The following is a 20,317-nucleotide window of genomic DNA, read 5'->3' as shown; positions in this document are numbered from 1 at the left end:
ACCTGATTTACTTAAATGGGTTTAAACAAAATAAAAAGAGGGAAAGTTCCTCTGTGGAATGTTTCTTCCCTCTGTTTCAACAGTAAAACAGAGGAAAAAAGACTCTGGCACAGAGATGGAAGAAGAAATACCTGTACTACCTTATATGATACACAGCAAATATTTTAAATATATGACAGTTTGACAAGTCTGACTACCCTGTTACCCATGTATGAGGCTTCGTGCTATTGTGGGCGGTAGTCGGCAATAGCACGGCCATGTCACGGATCCGGGTCCGGGGCGTGACATATGTCACTTCAGTTGTGGATATGATAAAAATAAAAAAGGGAACGAAAATACTTTGAACACAACTGCAATTAATATAACTTATGACGTGAATGCTTTAAGGCCTGTAGCATCACGTGAAGATTGAACTTAGGTGAGATCAAATGAATAATGCTTATCGAAAATGAATTAAAACAACAAAATGCACATTATCATAGCCCCAAAAAAAAAATTTGTTGGTCCGAAAATTAACTATTTATCAAAGACAAATACAATGACAGAGAGTGCAATCAACTAGCAGACCATTTCATCCACAGTTTAGACCAACAGGGACCTACAGACAGCATCTACCAAAAAAGGGTTGATCATATCATTCAAAGTTGACAGCAAGAGGTAACAAACGCAAAGAAATTACCATAATCCATCCATGAAAATACTAAAGTTATATGTGTCTCAGTCACAGCGGCAAAAAACAGCATACAGAACCACATAATGCCAACATTAAATAGATGTTCGGGCATTCCACAAATGTGGTGCGTGCAACAACATATTAAAGCAGGTGGACAACCAATTGCATCACCAAGACTACCGGACCCAAAAAAAGTTTGCTCAAAATTTGATGACCATCAATTACGTGTCATCAAACGGAGCAAGCAATGGCAGCCAACCGAAACAACAACCAGTATAAATTTATGTACAACCAAGCAGGACGAGAGATATAGAAGCAATAAAATATCCAAACTCTTTCTATGCAGAACTAGAGAACTAGTCATAGCATTTAACGAAATAAGCATCCAAAGAAATCCTATATAGCAACCTTTTAAGCTCAATGGTTTAGAATTTCCCATGGATTTAGAATGTCAGAGATCATTTCACATGCCAGAACGTCAACAATTGAAAAAAGGGAGAGAAAGCACATTGAAACAATATAGAACATAACCTCCAGAACCAAATTAGATGGAGTCCCACCAACAACCAAGAATACCAAATCTAGATTGAACAAACACCGATCAAAATATTATCTCACTATTATTCAAGTCCAGAGAGAACTTAAAGCAAAGTTGACAAAATAAAATATCTGAACCAAGTTCAAAACTTTTGAAGATATACTGAAGAAAAGGGAGAGAGGGAGAGAGACTTTGACCAAGATCTCCCCACTTCCTACACTCTCCACCTAAATCTACTTTAAAATCTCTCGGAAACACAACCGTAAAAAGAATATTGAAAACAAAAATCCCAGCAATTTGAAAGCAGGGAAGGGGAAGATGGAGAGGGGGGCTCTGATTCACCGATTGATCTGCAACTAATAAATCAAAATGGCTGCAAATAGTTGCCTGCAAGATTGCCTTGCCGTCAAGAGAAGAACTGCTTTCCTCTCAATTGTAGCGAAACCCTCGAGCAAGAATCATCATAGCCTCCTTGTAAAGAACCCAAAAGCAGCGCCGCTCTCCCAATTTGGGAAACAAAGAAGAATAAGAAAAGCAAAAGAGAAGGCACATAAACAAAGAGAAAAAGATAACAAGAAGCACAACATCGTGACCATTATCCACCCGGGAGACCAAGAACAAGTAGGAGGAGAAGAAATAGAATACCAGCAAATCTTGAGAAAGAGAACTAGAAGCCGACCTAGGAAAAAGATCCCACAATGTCTTCTTCTCCTCCCCCCTTCTAACCATGGCCGCTGCTCGGATGTCTGCGAAACAGCAGACATTCAAAAGCTGCTCGCTCTACCGCTACCGAAGACGACATAACCGCCAGCACCAAACTATTTCATCCACAGCTTAAGAGTTTAGACCAACAGTGACCAACAAACAGCATCCACCTTGAAAGGCTTGATCATATCATGACAGGAAGAGGCGACAAAAGCACAGAAATTACTATAATACATCCATGAAAACACTAAAGTTTTATGTGTGTCTCAGTCACAGTGGCAAAAACAGCATACAGAACCACATAATGCCGACTTTAAATTGATGTTCAGGCATTCCACAAATGTGGTGCTTGCGACAACAAATTAAAGCAGGTGGACAACCAATTGCATCACCAAGACTAACGGACCTAAAAGAAGTTTGCTCAAAATTTGATTAACATCATTCACATGTCATCAAATGGAGCATGCAATGGCAGCCAACCAAAACAACAACCAGCACAAATTATCTACAACAACCAAGCAGGATGAGAGAAATAGAAGCAATAAAATAATCCAAACTCTTTACATGAAGAACCATCGAACTAGTCTTAGCATTTAGCGAAATAAGCCTCCGAAGAAATCCTATATAGCAACCATTTAAGCTCAATGATTTAGGATTTCCTATGGATTTAGCATGTCAGAGATCATTTCACATGCTATAACATTAACAATTGAAAAGAGGGAGAGATTGCACATCGAAGCAATATAAACATAACCTCCAGAACCAAATTAGACAGAATATCACCAACAACCAAGAATACCAAATCCAGATTGAACAAACAGCGATCAAAATATTATCTCTCCATCATTCAAGTCCAGAGAGAACCAAGTTCAAAACTTTTGAAGATATACTGAAGAAAAGGGAGAGAGGGAGAGGAGACTTTTACCAAGATCTCCCTAGTTCCTACACTCTCCACCTAAATCTACATTAAAATCTAAATTAAAATCTCTCAAAAAGAATATTGAAAAACAAAACTCCCAGCAATTTGAAAGCAGAGAATGGGAAGATGGAGGGAGAGGCTTAGATTCACCAATTGATCTGCAACTAATAAATCAAAACAGCTGCAAACGGTTGCTTGCAGAACAACAGCAGCAGACCATCCAACATTGCCTCACCGTCAAGAGAATAGTTACTTTCCTCTCAAAATGTAGCAAAACCCTCATCCAAGAATCATCCAGCCTCTTTGTATAGAACACAAAAGCAATGCCGCTCTCCCAGTTTGCGAAACAATGAAGAAGAAGAAAAGCCAAATAGAAGAAACATAAGCAATGCTGCTCTCCCAGTTGTATAGGGATTAGTCTAATAGTTCTGAGATTATGCAAATGCATTTTCAGAAGATCATGTCCTTGTCTCATGGCAATGGCAAATGATACTATTTGAAAGTTGTGCTAAGAGAACCAAACAATTTTGTCAAATAAAAGATTAAGCAACATACACAGCACATAAAAATGGGAGCAAAAGTAGTGGTGTCCCTATCATGATGTACAGAAAACAAGGATGTAAATGTCAGCAAAAGACCAGAGCATCCAAATTAACTGAGGGCAGAAAAAAAAAATGAAAAAACAACTTAAATTAATTTCTCAAGATTCAAACGCAACAAATGGGAGAAAAAGTTATCCAATAGTGAAGCAGGCATTTCAATTAACTTAATAACAAGAGACCTAAAAGAATTGCAGAAAAATAATAGTATAATAAGATTCACAAATAAACCGGTAGTCCATGTAAAAGAGCCCATCTATTTATGGTCAGGATTTTGTTATGTCACTTCAGTTGTGGATATGATAAGAATAAAAAAGGAACAGAGATACTTTAGAACCCAACTACAATTAATATAAGTTATGACATAAATGCTTTAAGGCCTGTAGCATCACGTGAAGATTAAACTTAGGTGAGATCAACTAAATAATGCTTACTGAACAACGAATTAAAACAACAAAATGCACATTACCATACCCAAAAAATATTGTTGGATTGAAAATTAATTATTTATCAATGCCTGATACAATGACATGAAGTGCGATCATCCAGCAGACTATTTCATCCACAGTTTAGACTTTAGACCAACAGAGACCTAGAAACAGCATCTACCATGAAAGGCATGACTAATTAAAAATGGGGGCAAAAGTAGTGGTGTCACTATCATGATGTACAGAAAACAAGGATGTAAATGTCAGCAAAAGATCAGAGCATCCCAAATTAAATGAGAGTAGAAATAAAAATGAAAAAAACAAATTAAATTAATTAGTCAATCGCAACCAAGTTCAAAACTGTTGAAGATATACTGAAGAAAAGGGAGAGAGGGAGGCTGAACCAAGTTCCCACTTCCTTGACTCTCCACCTAAATCTACTTTAAAATCTCTCAAAAATTCAAGAAACCCTTAAAAAAGAATCTTGAAAACAAAAAGCCCAGCAATTAGAAAGCAGAGAAGGCGAAGATGAAGAGGGAGGCTGAAATTCAAGGAACTCTCAAAACTAAGTGCACTTAAACATAATGGAGAGGACATCCATGACTTACTGTGTAATGCATAAATTACAGGAACGGTGATTCTATATCCCACCATAATCAACACAAAATCACATGGATAGCATGCCAATAACAAGTGTAGAAAAATGCAGAACTTATATAACTATTGGCGACATAATTCAGTTATCACAGAGCTTACTTAATTATAAGAATATAAAAACTAAGATGCCATAAAATAGGTGCCTCCCTCTCTTGAAAAGCGGGAGGAATACTTAGTAAGTATGAATGGGAAACTAAATACATGGTGACTTGATCAAGAGAAAAAAAACATAGTTGGCTTCTAGAAAAAAGAAGCATGTGAAAACTCAAAAGACAGAATTTAAAGCCACCACAGAGGGGCTAGGGCTTCCGGTGGAGACGAAGGAAGGGGAGGGGGGGCGAGAGAGAGAGAGAGAGAGAGAGAGAGAGAGGATGGAGGCGAAGAGGCGGGAAAACTCTGGAAAGAAAAACGGAGGAGGTGGTGGCGCCACCAGAGGGAGGAGGAGAAAAAGAAAATAAAAGAAAATAAAGAAAGAAAAAGAGGGGAAAAAAAAAGGAGGATCGTACCTGGGTCTCTCGCGCCTCCTTCTCGGTCACGGTGGTTCCCCTCCTCCGCCGTGGTCGGATCGGGGTAAGGGAGGTCCCCGGAGACTAAAACTCACTCCGGCATCACTTTGGAGGAGGTTTAGGCCCTCCCTCTCCCACTGCTCCCACCCTGGAGAAAGGCACCCCTCGGCCGCAGTCGCCGGAGCGGCTGCAGGCCGAGGAAGCGTCCGCCTCCTCAGGGGAGCTCCCAGGGGCTCGGCCCCACCTCGGGGACCCCGTTCGACTCCTCCGGCACCACTTCGGAGGAGGTCCAGGGCCCCCTACCCTTTCCCTTCTCCCGCTCCGAGGTGGGAGCATCTCCCGGAGGAGGCTCGCCCAACGGTGGCACGGCGAGAGGGAGAAGAGGAGGTGGGAGGGGGGAAGCAAAGAGAGAGAGGAAGGAGGGGAGAAGGGCTCGGCCGGAGGTGAAAGAAGAAGAAAGAAAGGGGCTAGGGCTTCCGGTGGAGACGAAGGAAGGGGGGCGAGAGAGAGAGAGAGAGAGAGAGGATGGAGGCGAAGAGGCGGGAAAACTCTGGAAAGAAAAACGGAGGAGGTGGTGGCGCCACCACAGAGGGAGGAGGAGAAAAAGAAAATAAAAGAAAATAAAAGAAAATAAAGAAAGAAAAAGAGGGGAAAAAAAAGGAGGATCGTACCTGGGTCTCTCGCGCCTCCTTCTCGGTCACGGTGGTTCTCCTCCTCCGCCGTGGTCGGATCGGGGTAAGGGAGGTCCCCGGAGACTAAAACTCACTCCGGCATCACTTGGGAGGAGGTTTAGGCCCTCCCTCTCCCACTGCTCCCACCCTGGAGAAGGGCACCCCTCGGCCGCAGTCGCCGGAGCGGCTGCAGGCCGAGGAAGCGTCCGCCTCCTCACGGGAGCTCCCAGGGGCTCGGCCCCACCTCGGGGACCCGTTTGACTCCTCCGGCACCACTTCGGAGGAGGTCCAGGGCCCCCTACCCTTTCCCTTCTGCCGCTCCGAGGTGGGAGCATCTCCCGGAGGAGGCTCGCCCCACGGTGGCACGGCGAGAGGGAGAAGAGGAGGTGGGAGGGGGGAAGCAGAGAGAGAGAGGAAGGAGGGGAGAAGGGCTCGGCCGGAGGTGAAAGAAGAAGAAAGAAAGGGGCTAGGGCTTCCGGTCGAGACGAAGGAAGGGGGGGGCGAGAGAGAGAGAGGGACAGAGAGAGAGAGGATGGAGGCGAAGAGGCGGGAAAACTCTGGAAAGAAAAACGGAGGAGGTGGTGGCGCCACCACAGAGGGAGGAGGAGAAAAAGAAAATAAAAGAAAATAAAGAAAGAAAAAGAGGGGAAAAAAAAAAGGAGGATCGTACCTGGGTCTCTCGCGCCTCCTTCTCGGTCACGGTGGTTCTCCTCCTCCGCCGTGGTCGGATCGGGGTAAGGGAGGTCCCCGGAGACTAAAACTCACTCCGGCATCACTTTGGAGGAGGTTTAGGCCCTCCCTCTCCCACTGCTCCCACCCTGGAGAAGGGCACCCCTCGGCCGCAGTCGCCGGAGCGGCTGCAGGCCGAGGAAGCGTCCGCCTTCTGCGGCTCCGAGGTGGAAGCATCTCCCGGAGGAGGCTCGCCCCACGGTGGCACGGCGAGAGGGAGAAGAGGAGGTGGGAGGGGGGAAGCAAAGAGAGAGAGGAAGGAGGGGAGAAGGGCTCGGCCGGAGGTGAAAGAAGAAGAAAGAAAGGGGCTAGGGCATCCGGTGGAGACGAAGGAGGGGGGGGGGGGGAGGGGGCGAGAGAGAGAGAGAGAGAGAGGATGGAGGCGAAGAGGCGGGAATACTCTGGAAGAAGGACCTTAACGGTTACGGCATAACGGGGCGGATCCTGGTTCGGGTCCAAAACCCGTTAAGTCCAATAAAAAGTAATTGGCTTAGCTAAATCTGGCTAAGCCAGGTTCCAAACAGATTAGGCTAAGGCTGACGAGCCTAAATTGCAGACCGAGTTAAATGCGAATTAAATCAAGCCCAAATTCAGTTGGGTCCGAACCCAATTAAGCTGAGCTAGTCCTAGCAGGCCCAATTTAATCTGAATCAAGCCTAATTCAACTAATTAGAGACCAAATTGGCTTTGGACCGACCCTAATTCAAGCCCAAATGATTTAAAATGATACTAGACCAAGGTTAGACCCAATTAGACCTTGGACTGAGCCTAATGACCCAATCAGAAGACCAATTTGACAAATGGTCTACATTTTGCGCCAAAACTATAAATGAATTATTTAGCAATGAAATCTTATCCTTGCCAAAAAATCAAAATCTGTTTGCAATGAAACTTATTCAGTCACCATATATAAAAAAGATTAGTGATGAAACTAATTTGTCACCAAAAAACTCTAGATTTTTTTTTTTCATTTTTGCATCCACATATAAACATTTGGGAACAATTCATTTTGCTTTGCAAATCTTGCAGCCATGCACCATATTTTAAGACTTGTCAAAGTAATGGGCCAAATAATGTATTTTATCTGTTGATGCACCTTTTTTTCCCCTTCACAACCAGCTTAATGTGTTGCTAGTGGCCCTGCAAGAACTTCGGAAGAGGGAACAATGTACACCAGCAGTGGTGCCATACATCTGTAAACAAACTGAAAAGAGCATCTCTAAATCTTACTGAGTCCCACCCCCAATTGATTGAGTCACCCTTATATTTATTTATATAAATAAAGACATAGCATATATCCTCTATATAGATCATAGGATTACTCTATGAATAGGTCAATTCTTTAAAGCCTTCGCATTCCTAATCCTATAGGGCCGGACGGCTTTGTTTGCCCTAGCTTGGCGAATCACATCCCACCCCTGCTTTTCGACGACTTTCCATTTTTCTTCGTATTTTCTTCCTATTTGACTAATTGGACTCCCTCGTCACAGTCTTCTTTTTTCCGAGTAAGAATTGCTTGCCTCGACTAATGTGAAAGAGTGAGACGAACGAGACCAAGGCCATATAGAGTAACAGCTAATAAAAGAAGCTATTATGTCCATTCGAAAACCAATGGTCGCTTAATTGCTAAATTGACTCAAATCCTACGAGCAAAGAAAGATAGGATCCCAAGTAAGTTTAGAAAAAATATTTTAATAGTATTTTTGCGAGACCCTAGAACTGGCCGGTCCACTTGACCGGCCCAGCCCCAAACTTTCGGCCTCACGTGCGTCGCACGTGAGGGGGCGTGATCAAGGGGAGAATCATCCCGCAGAAGCCGAGAACACCTGGTTATTTTAGGGCTTCTTCCTCCTCCTTTGAAGCCATCCAAAGTCGAGCCGCCACGCCCAACTGGTTAGGGGTTCTCCTTCTTCTTCGTGTTGCCGCCCAAGAGAGAGGGAGGAGAGCCATTAAAGTAGCAAGTTGGGTGCTCTTCTTCCTCCATTGGCCGCTGGAAGGAAGCCGCCGGATCTTCGCCAGGGCTGAGGTAAGGATTCCTAGCCTTCACCTCTTTGTTATACCATTTGAAAAAAAAAGAAGAAAGAAAGAAGAAGAGAGGGAAGAAGGAGAAGGCCGACCACCGCGGGCACTTCTTCTTCTCCCGTGCGCATGCCTCCTCCGCGGGAAGAAGGAGAGGGTCGGCCGCCGCGAGCGTTGCCGGCCTCGACTTGGCCTCTCCCGGGCTCACCGACCTCCCTTCGCGAGAGAAGAAAGAAGAAGAAAGAAAGAGGGGGAAGGAGAGGAAGTCGGGTGAAGAGAAGAGGAGGAGAAAGAAAAAGAAAAAAAAAAGAAAGAAAGGGGGGAAGGAAGAGAGGAGTCTGGAGAAGAAGCGAAGAAAAGAAAAGAAAAGGAAAGGAAAGGAAAAGGAAAGAAAAGAAAAGAAAAAAGAAAAGGAAAGAAAAGAAAAGAAAAAGGAAAAGAAAGAGAATATATATATATATATATCTTTATATATATATATATATAAAGGGAGGGAGGTGGTTTACGGGTATGAACCCGAACTCGGAGAGCTAGGCACTTTTGCAGGCTCGATCATGGAAGGATGTTAAAATTTAAGTTATATAGATATATATAACTTAAATTTTAAAAGAAGAATATGATTTTTGGATATTAGGTTTTGCGAGGGATTTGCGTAATTAATTGGATTTATTGTGGATCTCGTTCGCAAGGTAAGTAATGTAACCTTTTTCTAGATTTATCGGTAAGTTATAAATATTTTCTCGAGTTGAGTTATCCTTGATTTACAAATTCGATGCATAGTGTTATATGTCTATTTTTAGAATATTGTATAATTCTGATTGAACATATTTGCTTTCGACTTGATTGTGTTTGATTGATTCGATATCATATTTTCGGTTTAGAAAATTGAACGTAATGCAAGAAAAGATAATAATAACTCGTAATAGATTCGGACTCGCAGTTGGGCTATGTTGAGGACCCCGCCAATAGAGGCTAATACATTGGTATCGTAAGAAGATTAGTCGGTGATATGACCTTGCCACAGGGAACATATGGTCATAGTTCTTGGCTGTTGAGTTGAATTCTGGTAAATTGAAAGAAATTAAGATATGAACGATATTTGGTTTTGACACTGCATGTTTTTATAACTAAAATATGAAATAGAGAATTAATTGAACTTCAACCTCGCTATGTTGAGAACCCCGCCAATGGAGGCAGCTACGTTGGCAATTGACTGTCCTGAAGGACGCCAGGTATTAATCTAGTTCCAATATTTATTTCTATTTATTGTCTAGCTATGCCCACTCCTCCTTGTTAGACAACTTATTATGCTGCTAGAAAAGATTAAATAGTTACATAACAATTTTTTTTGATTAATTGTCAAAAGAAGAATATGAGCTTTTGAATTTCGAAAGTGTTCACACGGATTAAGACATAATAATGAATGTACCAATAAGCAAGTAATTCTAGGAGAAAAAAATCTCTAGACTTGACACGGGTATGTTGAGGTTTAAATCAGAGCGTGCAGAGGAAGTGTGGTGAATAGAATTATTTGACATTGGTTAAACAAGATGACTTTGATTTGAAGAGTGTTATGACTTGATTTGGAAGAAGTATTATTCTTGAACTGCATGTACAAAAATTTCATAGATTAAATTTCTTTTAAGGGAGGAAGGATGTGAGACCCTGGAACGGAGCCCAGTCCACTTGACCAGCCCAGCTCCAAACTTTCGGCCTCACGTGCGTTACATGTGAGGGGGCGTGATGAAGGGGAGAATCATCCCGAAGAAGCCAGGAATGCCTGGTTATTTTTAGGGCTTCTTCCTCCTCCTTTGAAGCCATCCAAAGCGGAGCCGCCATGCCCAACTGGTTGGGGGTTCTCCTTCTTCTTCGTGTTGCCGCCCAAGAGAGAGGGAGGAGAGCCATTAAAGCAATGGGTTGGGTGCTCTTCTTCCTCCGTTTGCCGTCGGAAGGAAGCCGCCGGATTTTTGCCGGGGCTGAGGTAAAGATTCCTAGCCTTCACCTCTTTGTTATACCATTTGAAAAAAAAAGAGAAAGAAAGAAAGAAGAAGAGAGGGAAGAAGGAGAAGGCCGACCGCTGCGGGCTCTTCTTCTCCCATGCGCATGCCTCCTCCGCGGGAAGAAGGAGAGGGCCGGCCGCCGCGGGCATCGCCGGCCTCGACTTGGCCTCTCCCAAGTTCGCCGACCTCCCTTTGCGGGAGAAGAAAGAAGAAGAAAGAAAGCGGGGGAAGGAGAGGAAGTCGGGTGAAGAGAAGAGGAGGAGAAAGAAAAAGAAAAAAAGAAAGGGGGGAAGGAAGAGAGGAGTTGGGAGAAGATTCTGGAGAAGAAGAGAAGAAAAGAAAAGAAAAAGAAAAGAAAAGGAAAGAAAAGAAAAGAAAAGAAAAAGAAAAGGAAAAGAAAAAGAAAAAGAAAGAGAAAAGGAAATATATATATATATAAAGGGAGGGAGGTGGTTTACGGGTATGAACCTGAACTCGGAGTGCTAGGCACTTCTGCAGGCTCGACCATGGGAGGATGTTAAAATTTAAGTTTTATATATATATATATATAGTGATGAATTTTAAAAGAAAAATATGATTTTTGGATATTAGGTTCTGTGAGGGATTTGCGTAATTAATTGGATTTGTTGTGGATCTCGTTCGTAAGGTAAGTAATGTAACCTTTTTCTAGATTTATCGGCAAGTTATAAATATTTTCTCGAGTCGAGTTATTCTTGATTTACAAATTCGATGCATGGTGTTATATGTCTATTTTTAGAATATTGTATAATTCTGATTGAACATATTTGCTTTCGACTTGGATTGTGTTTGATTGATTCGATATCATATTTTCGATTTAGAAAATTGAACGTAATGCAAGAAAAGAATAATAACTCGTAATAAATTTGGACTCGCAGTTGGGCTATGTTGAGAACCCTGCCAATAGGGGCTAATACATTGGTACCGCAAGAAGATTAGTCAGTGATATGACCTTGCCACAGGAAACATGTGGTCATAGTTCTCGGCTGTTAAGTTGAATTCTGATAAATTGAAAGAAATTAAGATATGAACGATATTTGGTTTTGACGCTGCATGTTTTCATAACTGAAATATGAAATAGAGAACTAATTGAACTTCGACCTGGCTATATTGAGGACCCCGCCAATGGGGGCAGATACGTTGGCAATTGACTATCCTGAAGGACTCACCGCGAGAAGATTAGTCGGTATTGATAACCCTGCCACAGGAAACATGTGGTCATAGTCCAGGATCGACAAGATGAATTGAATATGTGAAAGAATCTCGAAACCGTGAAAAGAATCTTAAGAATTTAAGAAATATTTGATTTGTATCTTGGAACTGCATATATATTTATTTTCTGTATATTATTGCCTGATTTATCTAGCTAGAGTGTTTGTTACTTACTGGGCTGTTTAGATCATTATACAATTTATTGTTGTTTTACAGATCTCGAGAACTAGTCTATTGAGGTTTCAAAATGGGAGGGCGACTAGAAGGATTGTGGCACAAGCTATCTTAGATTAGGGTTATTTAAGTTGAACTATTATCTTGGACATTTATTATAATTGTTAGACATTGCTAGGTTTTGTTATTTTAAGAACTAAGTTTTGCATGTTGGTAAATTATTGTTCCGCTGCATATTTAGAACTGTGAGACTTTATGACTTGAGTTAGTCAATGAAATAAGATTGCATTTATTTAGTTGAATTATTTTAAATTTATATAGATTGAGATGTTGGCTAAGATGCCTTGCATGCTCGTGGGGAAAGTTTCCTACTGGTGTGCGGCGGTTGGCGCGACCCTTGGCTCGCGATTTCGGGCTGGGGGCGTGGCAATTTTAGTCATTTTGAAAAGGCAATACCTTCATCACTGCTTGCTATCATCAAAGAGTGTCAAAAGTTCTCATGGTTGTAAGGCCGTATCCAGCATATGTATTGGTACCACTAAACTTATTGTTGCTACTTGTTCACACTGAGGGTGAAATGACTTGAAACAATCAGTGCATTGTTGCCAGTTCAGCATTCTGGCAGCTCAAGTGGTTCCAAATATTTTCTTTCCTAAGGTGCAGCTTAATTTAGTTGTCAGAGTAGTTACAAAGGATAATCAAATTAAGTAAACCTGCTTTTATTCCATAGCGTTTTCTTTATATGTTCATAATCTTTGTGCTCTTGTTAAAAATGTTTTTTTTTTCTATTAGAGAACCAGCACTTGTGAAGAGAATTGGGGCTGCAACTGCTCTTGAAGTGAGAGCAACAGGTATTCCTTATGTTTTCGCTCCATGTGTTCGATAACAATGACATAAAACCATTATGTTGCTGTGAATTTTGGTTCTTACAAAAAAGATAAATAAGCTAAACATATCTCACGGAGAACATCCAGGACCATTCAGTTTCAGTCTTCTTCTGCTCGAGCCTTGTGCAGGTTTGTAGAGATCCAAGATGGGGTCGCTGCTATAAAAGCTACAGCGACGATCCAAAAATTGTCCAAGCAATGACAGAGATCATCCCTGGCCTGCAAGGAGAAATTCCAGCAAATTGTCCTTGTAGATCGGTTCGGTACGTCCGGTATGGAGATTGGTTCGGCATACCTCTCAGGTGCTCTTCGCGCTCTATCTGACCTTCGAAGAGGAGATGTGTGTTGTGGTTGTACCTTATCCATGGGTACATTTGATTGAGGAATATCTTGTGTCTCCATTTGTAGGTCTTGAAGATGGATCTTCCTAACACTTCATGCTACACCGAAGATGGATCTTCCTAACACTCTTTATGCTTTTATTTTAAAAGGCTTGTAGCCAATTTGCATGCCTCTCCAAAAGATAAAAATTAAGAACACAGTCCCTAATGCAATGCTATGTGGTGGATTCCAAACCCTAGATCTACCTACTCTAATAAATTTCAATTCGCACTCATAGTTTAATTTAGTTAAATCAAGTTAGCAAATCCTTCTTCTTGATTTATTTTTAAAAGAAAAATAACTTATTCTTCAATCCCTGTGGACCGACACCCGTAATCACTATCCTACAGGATACGTGCTATTGCGTGGTTTATTTTCAAAATTGAAAGAACCGATCAAATTTTTGGCGCCGTTGCCGGGGATTGCTAGCATAGTTATTTTTCCTATTATTAAAAAAAATAATTAATTAAAAAAAACTTTCAAAAAAAATATATATCTAAAATAAAATAAAAAATTATTTTCTATTATTGTTACTTTTTTTATCTCCTTTTTCTCTTCTACTAATTTTTTTTTAATTTTTCTTTTGGTCTTATTTGATCAGGAATCGAAGAGGAGATCTGGGCTATCAAAAAGGAATGCTTTAGAGGTTTGCTTAAAAAAATTTTAAATTGCTGGAAAAATTCCCTTTGGTAACCTCTAAACCTTTCTTATTTAAATTAATTATTAGCTTGAAATTTTGTGGTGATCGTTTGATTTTAATTTCAGCAAAAGTGTGAATGCATGCTTGATACGCATACACAAATTAATCCGCACATAGTAAGGGCAATCACCCCAACAAGATAAGAGCCGGATTTCATCATCGGACTCTTGTCCAACTTAGGTTAACTCAATCTCACATAGTGTCAGCTTAATTAAAATCAATTAGACATTGGCTCCTAGGGACATTCGAGCTCAATAGGACGAATATCACCGAAAGTTGCACCAATTTCGCTCTGTGGCTTAGTTGATGTCTAGGCAAGCTTTGTCCCTATAAGGGAGACAGTTCATCTGTTCGAGGCAAGTGGGTTTTAAGTGGAACCTTTGCGAACGCATCGTGACCCCTCTACTTACCTGGGAGCTTACCTGGTCAACTCGGTTCATTAGACCGGATTGGAGGCTTAGGTGCCCTCTTCAAACCAGTTAGGAGCTGTCTAGTGGTTTTAGGACAAATACAAGGATTTATGTGTTTTTTTTTTATTGCATGCTTGATTGATCAAGTACTAGTGTATGCAAGGAAGTCGTTCTAGAGTACGTGACCTATTACCTTTTGACCCTGAAATATAACGGACCCTTAGAAATATTCGAGCTGAAATCAAAACCTTAGAATCATTCCCACCTCCTGAGATGGCTGAAGAACAACCCAAACTCCTGAGGGAGTACTTTACTCCCACCATTTACACTTCCCCATCTTGCATTCGATTACCTGAAGTAGCAGCCGTACAATATGAAATAAAATCTAGTGTGATCCAAATGCTCCCATCTTTTTATGGGCTCACCAATGAAGACCCATATAAACACCTAGATGAATTCCTTGAGATTTGCACTACTGTCAAGATTTAGAACTTTACTGATGATGCTCTAAAACTTAGATTATTCCCCTTCTCCCTTAAAGATAGAGCCAAATAATGGTTGAATTCTTTAGAAGCCAACTCGATTCGTTCTTGGGATCAAATGCAACAAGAATTCCTAAAAAAATACTTTCCCATAGGAAGAACAAACCAGTTTAGACGTGCCATTACAAGCTTCTCCCAAACTGAGGGAGAAGAATTTCATGAAACTTGGAAGAGATTTCGGGACCTAATCCGTAAATACCCTCATCATCAAATACCTAAGTGGCAACTAGTGCAATGTTTCTATGACGGATTGACTGAACGAAACCGTCAGATGATCGATGCTGCATGCGGGGGGACATTCATGCTTCAAAATGAGCATGAAGCATGGCAATTATTTGAAAATCTAAATGAAAACTCCCTCCACTATGCTTCTTGTTCTCGTCAAGCACCCCCGAATTCTCAAAGAAAAGGGACCATTTATGAAATAAGTCATTCTATAGACCTGTCTAGCAAGGTAGATGCATTGTCCCATAAGATTGACCAACTGATGATAGGTGGACATTACATGAACTCTTCCCAAGCACAAGTGTGTACTATCTATTCTAGCCCATCCCACCCTATTCATGAGTGCCCTTCAGCGCCCCAATTCTCCGAACTCGTGCAAGAACACATCAATGCTGCTCAAACACAGCCTAGATCGGGTACTGACCCATTTTCCAATACATATAATCCGGGATGGCGAAATCATCCAAATTTTTCTTGGAAGCAGCAAGCTTCGAACACAGCCCAACCCTATTCCCAAAATTTTCAAAATCCTCAGAATTTTCAAACCCCACAAAATATTCATCCCTACCGTCCCTCGATTCAATTTCAACACACTCCTCCTCCACCCCAAAGAAACACAGCCTTTGAGGAGAAAGTGTTGAACGCCCTTCAAGGTTTGGAAACCATTACACAATTGGTGCACTCTCACACGCAATCCATCGCCAAGCTAGAATCCCAAATGGGGCAACTAGCTAATGCACTGAACAAGCGAGAGGAAGGAAAGCTTCCAAGCCAACCACTAAGTAATCCTAGGGGACAATATATGGCTCAAGAAAATCAATTAAATGCAATTCATCAGGAACAAGCCAGTGCTTTGACTACCCTAAGGAGTGGACGTGTAGTAGACAATAAGATTGGGGAAGATAACAATAAGGAAGATGAAGAAGAGGATAGACATGTGTCAAATAAAAATCTAAAATCTTCTTCTTCTTCAGCTAGTCCACCTAGGGGTGGCAATCGGGTCGGGTCAGGCATAAACAGGTCGGGTCAAATACAGGTCGGGTCAGAAAACTATAAATCTGAACCCGACCTGTTTATTAAACGGGTCAGGAATTGCAAACCTAAACCTGACCTGTTTATTAAATAGGTAACCTGACCCGACCCGTTTAACCTGTTTAATAAACAGGTAACCTATTTACCCAACCCGACCCGACCTGTTTAACCTGTTTGCCCAACCTGACCCGTTTAACCTATTTAGACCTGTTTAATCTGTCCAACCCAACCTGTTTAACCTGCCCAACCCGACCTGTTTAGACCTATTTAGACCCGTTTAACCTGTTTAGACCTGTTTAACCTGTTTAACTCGTTTAACCTGTTTAGACCTGTTTAACCTGCCCAACAGTTAAACGGGTTAAACGGTTTAAACGGGTTAGACATCTAAAATCCGTATCCGACCCAATTAATAAACAGGTTAAACGGGTCGACCTGTTTACGACCCGAACCTGTTTAGGCCAAACCCAAACCTGTTTATGGCGGGTCGAACACAGGTCGGGTTGGCGGATCGGGTCATATTTTGCCACCCCTAAGTCCACCTTCTGCCAAAAATCACATCCCAAAGGCCCCATTTCCTGAAGCTCTTAATTCACCCTCTCCCTTTGGCAAGAAGGGAACTTCACTAGAGGAGATGATGGAGGTTTTCAAACAAGTGAAAATCAACCTTCCGCTTCTTGATGCTATTAGACAAGTTCCCTCCTATGCCAAATTTCTCAAAGACCTTTGTACACAAAAGCGAAAATTTAGGGCACATGTGCCTAAAAAGGTCTTCCTAACTGAGCAAGTGAGTTCTATTCTCCAACACAACACTCCTCCAAAATTCAAAGATCCTAGTGCTCCCACCATCTCCTGTGTCTTAGGAAATAATTTCATTGATCGAGCACTCTTAGATCTAGGGGCAAGTGTCAACCTTTTACCTTATTCAGTTTATGAGAAACTTGGTTTAGGTGAGTTAAAACCAACCTCGGTATCCCTTCAATTGGCTGATCGATCTGTAAAAACACCACGTGGGATAATTGAAGATGTTCTTGTCAAGGTAGACAAATTCTATTTTTCAGTAGATTTCATTGTCCTTGATATGGAGCATGAGCCTAATCCTAAGAAACAAATCCCCGTGATCCTTGGGCGGCCCTTTTTAGCAACAGCCAATGCATGCATCAATTGTAGAACAGGGGTAATGAACATATCATTTGGGAACATGAAGATAAAACTTAAATGTGTTCAATGCGGCCGACCAACCCGCGAGGGAAGTTGAGTGTTTTATGATAGACAAAATAGATGACCTCATAAAAGAAGATGCAAAAAACTATCTCACTGTGTCTGGCTGAAGACAATAAACTTAGCGCTTGTTGGGAGGCAACCCAATTCTTTTAGTTTTCTTTAACATTGAGGACAATGTTAGGTTTAGGTTTGGGGGTATTTTTAAGTATTTTTAATTATTTTTTGTTTTGTTTGCATCTCTTGCATTCGTTTTCACTTCATAATGTCAGGTTTATCAAAAAAAATAAAAATATAAAAATATCTTTTTAAAAAAAATATGTTCATTTTCATTTTTTATAACATAATAATAATAAAAAAATTAAAAAAAAAGTTTTTGTTTTTAAAAAACCTCATTTCTATACATTAATACGAGAATGCTAAACACACAAGGTATATAAAATCTAAAAAGCCCAATGACTAGTCGGAAGTAATACAAATTTAAGTTCTTTTAATTAAGTCTCTCTTAGGGAGTTGTAAGCTAATTAATACTTTGGAATTTCACTACACACTGGCCGACACTTCTAAGGTCTATGCTCGACATTATATTGATAGTATAGTAGCAACCTTGGACCCTGATGAATCATACTTATCTAATTCAAAAAAAAAAAATCATCAATAATAATGGATTTAGTCAGGAACATCGAAAAGGGCTACCTATTGTCAAAGGTCAAGTGGGCTTGTGATGAGAACTCCGAGCATAAGTCCGTAGGGGAGTCTTGATGCCTGACACCTTGTGCCAACTGGTATGAGAGTTGTCGACTGATTGCTCGTTACACGGAGAAATCACGACAAGAGTAAAAGTGCACAATTTATATATCTTTATATAAAAAAAAACTCTGTATTGACCTTGAAAAAGATAATAGTGTGAAAGCCGTCGTTGTAAAAATTCGAGTAAACTGGAATATTACAGATAAAGCCCGTGAGGTACTAAAGTAAACATCCACAACTCTCGAAATCCTGCAGATAAGATGATTTTGAATCAGTGAGCAGGTTCTTTCGACCAATCCTTGGAAACTACTGGTATTAGCAACATTTTGGAGATCCAAACCCTTAGCTTGTGAACGGTCCAGATTTCACCGAGCACTCCAGTATAAATGAGTCTTACAACTTTCCTAACGGAAACTTGATGACTTCAACTTGAATTGCATCTTGACCTAGGATTTGGGCTGACTTAGTAAATAAAACCGTGTGTGCTTTGAAATTCTTATCATTTATGTATGTTAAATTAGATTTTTTTTAAAAAAAAGAAAAAGAAAAAAAATTCATAACAATAATGATTTATTTTAATATTGAAGTTTGTGGGTATCTTCACTAGAAACCCTCACGAGAAAAAAAAAGAAAAAGAAAAAAAAATTCATAACAATAATGATTTATTTTGAAGTTTGTGGGTATCTTCACTAGAAACCCTCATGAGACTATAACTCGTCCACTAGGGTAACCTAGGGGTTTAAAGCCTTGTTGCATATGGTAAATGCAATCGCGATGCCTGCGAAAGTGAGTTAGAGCTTTTTTTTTTTTTATTTTGCTCGAGGACTAGCAAAATGTAGGTTTGGGGGTGTGATAAGTGCTGATTAATCTATAATTTAATATTCTTTTTCCAGCACTTTTCAATGTTCTTAAACGGATAACCACTTATTTTACCATAAAATAGAACAATCTTTGAAATAAATTTAAAATATTATAAGAAGTAAATAATTCACATATCCTCGCCTTCCAAGCGTATCAGCCAGCACGTTTCAGTTCAATAACACTGGGTTCGAGCCCAATGCCCAACTGACATGCATGCACCCAAGCAATCGAACGGTTCATAAATTCCCATCTCCATATCACGTTTGCAAACTAAGCAAAATAGGGGAGACCTTTAATTTAAATCTACATATGCCCATTTTCATGTCAAAATAGAGCAAGAAAAGAATTTTTTCCGAAAATTACTGGAATCACTGTTCATATGAACAGTGTTCCGTGAAAACACTGTTCATATGAACAGTGTTAGGAAAAAAAAACTAAAAATGCATTTCACTGTTTATCTTCTTCCCCTCCCGCAGATCCCGTGGCCGTCCACCTTCCACGGCAACCTCCCGACGATCCCGCGACCAGATCCTCCGGCCCTTCTTCTGCCCGTGACGCATCCGGAGCCAATCTCATCTTCCTGCGATCCGGCCTCCACCGAGAACTCGTGATCCATTTCTTCCTCCGTGATCCACGTAGTGCACCAGCGCCATTAGCCCGTTCCAGCCGCATCCAACGAGCACACCAGCGAGCAACTCCTCCGGATTCACCTCCCAGCAGCCAATGGTCCAAAGAAGAAAAGCAATGAAGCATGATTCCATCCACGGATCCACACCAGCCACCAGCTGCCGAATCACAGAAATGGCGTTCTGCCTCTTCCTCTTCCGGATTCCCATCGATCCTCCGATTGGCTCCTCCCAGCGCATCCCCGGCATCCGTGAAGGAAATCCCAGCAGCCGGTGATTCAGCCTCTCGCATCAAGCCAAGGATCACGCATCCAAATCGGGACATGTATTCAACCCCTTCTCCCGTCCGTATTCATCTTCCACCGACCACTCTTCCGCAACCAGCTCCCATGATCCAGCCGTTGATGCGCATTCCGCCCAAGGATCATGCGTCCGTTCCCCTTGGATTCATTGCCAGGGAGAGATCTATATAAAGGGTAGAAGAAGAGAGCCGAGGGAGAGGAGGGGGCTTCGACAGAAAAACAGGGGAGACCCCCTGTTTCGGTGAAAAGAAGAAGAAAGCCGAGAGGGAGAGAAAAAGAAATAAAAAAAAGAGAAAGGAGGGGAAAAGAGAATGTTTTGTGATATTTTGGGAATGATGGGAGGTGAAGGCTTTCATTTGCAGATGGGAGGTTGTCCGAAAGCCATGCGCGGCTAAACGTCTAGTCTAGGGCTGGATGAAGCCCTAGCAATGTATCAGGGCATTGTAGTTCTTATTTTTTTTATTATTTTGGAGCTTGTTTAAATTCTTATTTTCAATGAAATATTCCTTTATGATATTTAAACTTTGAGCATGCT

At 41.3% G+C, this 20,317-nt stretch overlaps 1 long non-coding RNA gene across 5 annotated transcripts in view; it reads right to left on the bottom strand.

The window, feature by feature from the left end:
* The window catches only part of LOC120106983, a 28,105-nt gene extending 21,391 nt beyond the window's left edge, over window positions 1–6,714 (bottom strand). For 4 of the 5 annotated variants that reach the window (XR_005508984.1, XR_005508981.1, XR_005508983.1 and 1 more), the window contains exons 1-3: window positions 6,367–6,714; window positions 5,697–5,844; window positions 5,026–5,173 (exon numbers count right to left, since the gene is read on the bottom strand). This is a non-coding gene — a long non-coding RNA (uncharacterized LOC120106983). The remainder of the gene's footprint in view (window positions 1–5,025; window positions 5,174–5,696; window positions 5,845–6,366) is intronic. The other variant, XR_005508982.1, reaches the window with a different exon arrangement.
* Window positions 6,715–20,317: the final 13,603 nt, after the last annotated feature.

The sequence above is a fragment of the Phoenix dactylifera genome, unplaced genomic scaffold, assembly GCF_009389715.1.
Source record: "Phoenix dactylifera cultivar Barhee BC4 unplaced genomic scaffold, palm_55x_up_171113_PBpolish2nd_filt_p 000716F, whole genome shotgun sequence".
NCBI classification, from domain to species: domain Eukaryota; kingdom Viridiplantae; phylum Streptophyta; class Magnoliopsida; order Arecales; family Arecaceae; genus Phoenix; species Phoenix dactylifera.
Note: the sequence above shows the minus strand (reverse complement) of the source record. Positions and strands in the feature narration are given on the sequence as shown.